At 42.0% G+C, this 7,135-nt stretch overlaps 1 protein-coding gene across 1 annotated transcript in view; it reads right to left on the reverse strand.

The window, feature by feature from the left end:
* Positions 1–7,135, reverse strand: part of DOT1L (DOT1 like histone lysine methyltransferase) — a gene marked incomplete at its 5' end in the record, with an annotated part of 54,668 nt that overhangs the window by 31,666 nt on the left and 15,867 nt on the right. The window lies entirely within an intron of this gene.

Here is a 7,135-nt window from a genome sequence, read left to right on the forward strand (position 1 = left end):
AGTCTCCTTCTCTGGAGACATTCAAAACCCACCTGGACGCCTTCCTGTGTGATCTCATTTAGGTTCCTGCTCTGGCAGGGGGGTTGGACTGGATGATCTTTTGAGGTCCCTTCCAATCCCTAATATTATGTGATTCTGTGATTTTGTGAATGCTGTACCCCCCCAGAGATGATGAGTGAATGTCTCCCCAAGTCCTTGCTGACCCCCGTGGTTTGGTCAGCCCCTCTTAGCAGAGGGGGAACCAGAGCAAAGAGATTTGGCACAATGCTTGCTGGAAAGACTGTTGTTGCAAGACAGACAAGCATCAGAGTTGACAGTTGGACTTGATGATCTTAGAGGTCTTTTCCAACCTTAATGATTCTGTGATTCTTCTGTGGTACTAAATAAATATAAATCTTGAACACTTCTAACAGTAAATTGGAAATCAAGCAACGTAAAGACCTTATTTGAAAATAATTACAGTTATGACTTCAGTGACTTATATAGTACCTTTCTGATGAAACCACATCAAGTCCTATGTAAATACCCACAACTACAGGGCTTTTCCACAGATTAATGTTTTCTCAGTCGTGCTTTTGAAATGAGAGAGGAATCTATGGGCCGTGCTGTTTTGCTGTGCCACAAGTAAGTCAGGAGGGTTGGGAGAGGAAGATAAGAGGAAGAGAGAAAAAATAATATGCAACTATATAATTAATGATGATGACAAACTTTGAAGGGGCAAATAAGATGATGGGTTATATCAGAACCTCAGGAACATCAAAGCAACAGCAGTGACTGCTTAGCATCCTTTTTCTGCATATACTCCTTTGTATGGAAAGAAGTGAAGCATTTCACACACCTGCCCCTATTCTCGTTCCGTGGCAACTCAAACAGAAGTGCCTCCACTGCAATGCAGACATGCTCAAGCTACTTCCAAACCTTGCTAGCTAAGCCAGGATACCAGCCGCAGTGAACATAAGAACCTGATGTCTTCTGCCACAGGTTTCTCTTCCCAATGGAGCAGCCTGATGCCACTCAGAGCCTCAGAAGGGATGACAAACAGGGGTAACCCTGCCTGAGCCATAGCGAAGGACAAAGCCACGGTTGCCAATAGGAGCGGGTCTGCTTCTCAGGAGAAAAGGAGGGGGGGAAAAAACAACCAAAAAACAAACAAAAAAGAAGTCCAAATGCCCTGCTGCCACACACTGTGCAAGAGGGCTGAGAAAAGCAAACATCGAGGGCTCCTGAGCAAGAGGTGAAGAACTTTGCAAAGAGCCTGAAGTGTTAGAAACTAAACATGTTGAAAACAGCAGGTCAGAATAACTGATGTTGGAATTATCTGTTCCACCAAGCAGCTAGGCTGAAAGAAGATTTTAAAACAGAATTACTACCTGTATTCTCACATCTACTAGGAGAGGGTACATGTGTTGATATCCCCACTATAGTAAAAACAAAACATGTTGGAGACTGAACTCAGAGAGATCCAACTTAACAACATACTACTGGGTATTTTCAAAATCTAAAGCAGAAACTCAACACAAATCAGAATAGTTCTAAAGAGTATTGAGTTCTTCTCACCTCATACATGGAAATATTTTTTCTGGAGCTCTGTATGCCCGATTTGTGAATGGAGACCATCTCTAGATTATTTTTAAGACATAATTTTGTCACAAAGTCTTATCTGGTTTTGTAGTAAATAGATTCATGGTTGAGTAACCAAGACAAAACAGGAAAAAAAAAAAACGTGCAAGGCAACTTATTTATTTTACAACAATTTTTGCAAGTCAGCTTCTATATTGCAGTTCTCCACACCACACAGTTTCTAATGTCTACATGAGGTTTTCATACACTAACAAGAGAAAGGAAAACATCTGAAAAATAAGGAAGCATGATTATAAAGCCATAGTCTAGGAGGAGAACAAAGCACCAGATTAACATGGAACTATTTTGAAATATTAAGCTTCATATAAAGGTCTTGAAATCTAACCTAAGTGGCTTTATTTGGATGCAGTTACACTATGTTTGCCCTGCCTGTGTGGTTAGGAAGAGCATGGTTAGAAACAAAATCTCCATGCTTTGACCTGGTATAACATATATGGAGGCTGAATTCTATTTCTCTCTGTCTACTTTTGCCAGACAAAGCCATGTTACAATTCAAATGAACCACAGCCCTGTTTAAACCTGTCTATTTTTGTATCATAATGCTAGCCTAGCTCATACTTAGCCAATAGTAGAGGGAAAAATCTCACCAGGAAAAATACTGGAGTACAGAAATAACCAGATGGTCAACTGTGGTTGGGAGAAAATTGGTTATTTTTTTTTTTCCTCTCTGGAAGCAGGACAGTGATTCCTGGATCAGTGCTCTGCTGCATTCATAACAGAGTACAAGAGCTATCTGATTGACTGCTCCTGATGACCAGTTTCTTCACTGTCTTGTACTTGGGGAGCAGTGATCAATAAATGATGGCCTGAAAGGAGGAAAGTAGGGCCTTTCCAATCAACTGACACAGGGAATCCAACAAAATCCCCCTAAAATCCCAGTCAAGTCTGTGGTTTACAATAATTTTGAGAGTGAAACAAGAACTGGTAAGAAAACTCCAGCTAATTCCTGGGCCAGGGCTGCAGCAGCTGAACCAGTAGAACATGGTCCATTATTGTCATGTAGAGAGAAGGTGGCACATCTGTGCACAACAGCGGTGACAGCTACGAGGATGCACTCAATCTCTTCCCACCAGTGTCCCCACCCCCATCATGTTCCTCCTCTCTCTTCGAAACTTAATCTCCTTAGTGAATAATGAATGGAAGGGACCATCTGTAATGCAGATATTTTCATCTGATTAGACAATGCAGGAGACCTGCTTTATCTAAAAGGCTAATTAGCTCAGTGAAATCCGCTTCAGAGAGCTGCCAGCCTGCATTGTTTCTAAATTTAGAAGCCAAAACAGGTTTTTATTCAGGTTTTTTTTTTTTTTCAAACAGATAAATTTACTCTACTGAGACTGCAGAAATACGCTCAATGGCATCTGATTCCTGTAACTCTTCCTGTAACTCGAAGAAAATTGGCAGGTCACTGCCCGGGGGGGGGGGGGGGAAACAACAAGAGGTAGACTGCAGAGGCTGTGCATTCATCACGTAGCAGAGCAACAGTTGATGAAGGTCAAGCCCCTCTGCTGCGGAGGAGAGCTCTGTTCTCACCCCAGCTCTGGGCTGGGAGTCTCTCTGGTAACGCTCTGTTTGACCGGCTACACAAAGCCATAAATTCACACGCAGAATGCCTCATTCCAGCAGCCTCCATGCAAACACTTGGCTCACAAAAACTAGTCATTTCTGCCTGGAAAAGTACACATGGTTATTTTTAGGTTCCTGTTCTTTTCAAAAATAACTGGAGGCATGAATCCAAACCTCCAAAATGTGGCATCATTTCAAAGCCACAGGGGACGTTTGGAGGGTTTTTCAAATACCAAAACATCAAGTTTCCCGCTGAAATAGGGCATTCAAAAGTATCTGGGACAAACAGATATCTTGCCCTTTCCTCAGCTGCAGTGCACTGTTAAGCAATGGAAGTTTTTAAGTACAGGTGATGTCAGTTATCCCCACAAACCAGCAGCTGGTATCAGGCAACAAGAGACAATGAAACTCTTACACAAATCACTCTGCTCAGAACTGAGTTTTCCAGGAAAACAAGCCAGACAGGGCACCCCAACTCAATTGGAGACGAGCCTGCATGCTGACAGATGCCAGGCTTCCACTGATTTATGCACAACAAAAATCACCTCTAATCCACAGGGCTGAACGACAGAGCACCTTCAGCATTAGAAGCTACTGGGGTGTCCTCTGAGCAGACAGCACGTGTGTCAGAGATGTCCACCCAGCTCAAATCCCAGCCTTTAGCAACACTGACCTGTGTGCTCCTGATATTTTGCAGACTTGTAGATTATTTCCACCTACTGCTAGAACAAGCTTTTATGGAACAGGGGTAGGTTATAACAACCCTGAGTAAACAAAACCAAAACAAATCCTTGTCTTCAGCAGAAGTTCAATGTGTGACTGTAGCTAACGCCAACTTGGCTTGCAGAGACCTACTCTAACCTGTGACTGGAAGAATACCTTCCCCTAGCAGAAGAGTACAACAAGGTAGTAGGTACTGAGGACACACGGAAAACTTTCTTCAAGGATACCCTGGGAAGAGCAGTTAAGCACTTTCTGCTACATGGCAATCTCAGCATTGTGCCCTAGATACCTGGAGATGGCTCTGATTTTGAGGCCACATGAGGATATTTACAGTTAAAAACCATGAAAACCCATCTGCCTCTTAATTGCAATCCCGCTTTTTAATTTGATGAATGCACATGTGCAGAAATTCCCCAAGAAAGAGTCTCTAATTATCTAGGCATAATGACCTTAGAAAAGTCTCCTGTTTCCTTCAGACAACAGTCTTCTTGAAAAGAATGGGGTAAGGCTAATCTTGGAAACTTCTGAGTTCCCTGGGAAGAGAAATGAGAAGATAAAGGGAGTTGAAACAAAGTGAGATGTGTTGGAAGTAGGACATTCTTGTCCAAAAAGCTGAAGCAGCTTTTTGATCATAGAATCATAGAATAGTTTGGTTGGAAAAGACCATTTTGATCATCTAGTCCAACCGTAAACCCACCATTGCCAAGTTCACCACCAAACTACTAAACCATGTCCCTAAGCACCACATCTACACATCTTTTGAATCCCTCCAGGGATGGTGACTCCACCACTTCCCTGGGCAGCCTGTTCCAGTACTTGACAACCCTTTCAGTGAAGAATTTTTTCCTAATATCCAACTTAAACCTCCCCTGGTGCAACTTAAGGCCGCTCCCTCTTGTCCTCTTTTCGTGATAATGAAAAAAGCACTAGAAGTAGAATGCATTCCCTCCAAATGCAAAAGAGAAGACTAGCAAAGAATATAATTATCCCTAACTGATTAGGAATTAGACATCAGGGAAGTTGAAGAGCAACTGAATCTAAACAACCATAGCACAGGGATGTAAATATTTATAGCAAGTTGAAACATATCAGTTGAATATAAAAAACAAGAAAGATTCTTATCAGAAAGTGTTACTCTCTTGGGCAGTTTTTCCCCAATTAGAATCACAAGATTGAACAGCCCATCGTTTAAAATGAAACCCAGTTCATTTAACAGGATTACAAGACACAATTACGTACAATAGCTGGAGATCGGGAGACTTACAAGCCAACGTATGATGAACGACCTTTCTCCCACTCCTCCCATGCCCCAAATGGATCTTCCCACTCTAAAGCTGCAGCGATGACCCATTATTGTAGCTCAGCAGAAGCCTTTGGCATCCAACATGTCTCAGGACACTTTGCCACTAGCTACTGGAGAAGTTTAACGTGCAGTTATCATCTGAAAGTGACTACACAACAATGTTCTGTTTCACTGAACAGATCTGCATATATGTGACTCTGTATTTCATATGGGAGCGTTTCTCAAAGGAGCCTTTTTCCTATGATTGAGGACAAAATAGAATGGAAGTATAGCCAGACAGTCAGGGTTTATTTTAAATATTGTCATGTATCCAAGCTCAGAACTTCCAGCAGTAACAAGAATATTCTAGTTGGGAAGGGCAGGAAGTGAATCTGATGGTCACAGATCTGGTAAGGGCAATCAACTGTTGCCTCACCAAAACAGTGCTAGCTGAAAGACAAGACTTAAGACAAGATCGCTTTTCAGTGAGAAATCAAAAATTCATTTGTATTGGAAACCTAAAACTGTACTAGGCTCTTGCACGTTAACAACAAAACCCCAAACCCTACAAAAACCCCACACCCCCGCAGGCCCAGCCCCAGGATTTATTGCTGCCTTATGCACCACAATTTTGACTTTTACAGCGAGGCAGCTGTTACGTGCATGAAGTCAAAACCACCATCCACATTATTCAGACAAAGCCGCAGGTGGGATCTGAGACTTCTTCCCACTGAACTTCTGCCAAACTTCCCTCCTCCAATGCTTTATTCTACTCAAAATATTTATTTTTCATATGGATGCTTAAAACATCAGAGTGGAATTCCTAAGTTAAGCTCTGCTGATGACAGACTATTTCAATTGGTGCTTATTTTGTCTCCAGCATTTGGAAATTTAGGACTCCACTGAGCATTTTGCAGGGACAGAGCTGTTTTCCAGAAAGATAAAGATACCAGGCTTTTATTCCCTTCTCTTCTCACTGCATTATGAGACAAGTTTGCTCTCCATTTTACAACAGTCACCTATAGAAGATGCTGTTTAAAGATTTACTAAAGAAAACACAGTGTTTGGCAAAAAAAATTCCCAACTGTTAGCCTAGGATGTTTGATGAAGCAATAAAACCTGAACAAAATCTGCCCTGTGTCTCTACATGTAAAAGACCAACATCTACCTCCAAGCATCACTGGGATAAAGTGACAGGAAACCAACTTTCCTTAAGACAAGATGTGCTGCAAGTGTTCAGCTCCTCCCAGAAAAGCAGACTGCATACTCGAGAAAGATATTTTACTCAAAACACTTTTCAGAAAACAGAGTTATAAAAGCCAAAGAACCTAGCAAAAAATAAGGAGGTTTTTTTTTTCAATATAGTACCAGACTCTGTCACTTGGAATGCACAATATGGAAATGCTCGCTGCCTACGGCAATCAATATGCTTTCAATATTTTAGTCCAAGTTCCTACCCGATTCTTTAAATTACACAGCTCATAAGCAGAGTATCTTCAGTAACAATTCCTTTCATGTGATGCCAGCTGGGTGACACAATGGAAAAATGCCATATGGCCACTTCATGAAAAGTAAAGCATTCAGAGTGTTTCCACAGCAGGAAAGAGTTAGCAGCCTGATATCAATCCTGCTACAAACCAGTCCCACCACAGGCCCAACATCCCTCTGAAGAAAATCATGCTATATGGTGAAGGCATTTCAGGGAGAACGTGCACAGAGACAGGTGGCACCATCACCTTCTCCTGCTTCCCAAAGAGACAGTTGTAGTATCCTAACTTACAAGATAAGCCCTCTAAAGAGCACCAGAGATCCCAGCAGACAGAGAAAATTGGGAAATAAAGGCTGGCCATCTACAACCTGCCATTTGATCCCACACAAGCGGAACACTGAAAGCTGCATGGTTCAAACCACTCCAGTAACAGA

Source organism: Antrostomus carolinensis, unplaced genomic scaffold (assembly GCF_000700745.2).
Source record: "Antrostomus carolinensis isolate BGI_N321 unplaced genomic scaffold, ASM70074v2 scaffold21924, whole genome shotgun sequence".
Taxonomy (NCBI): domain Eukaryota; kingdom Metazoa; phylum Chordata; class Aves; order Caprimulgiformes; family Caprimulgidae; genus Antrostomus; species Antrostomus carolinensis.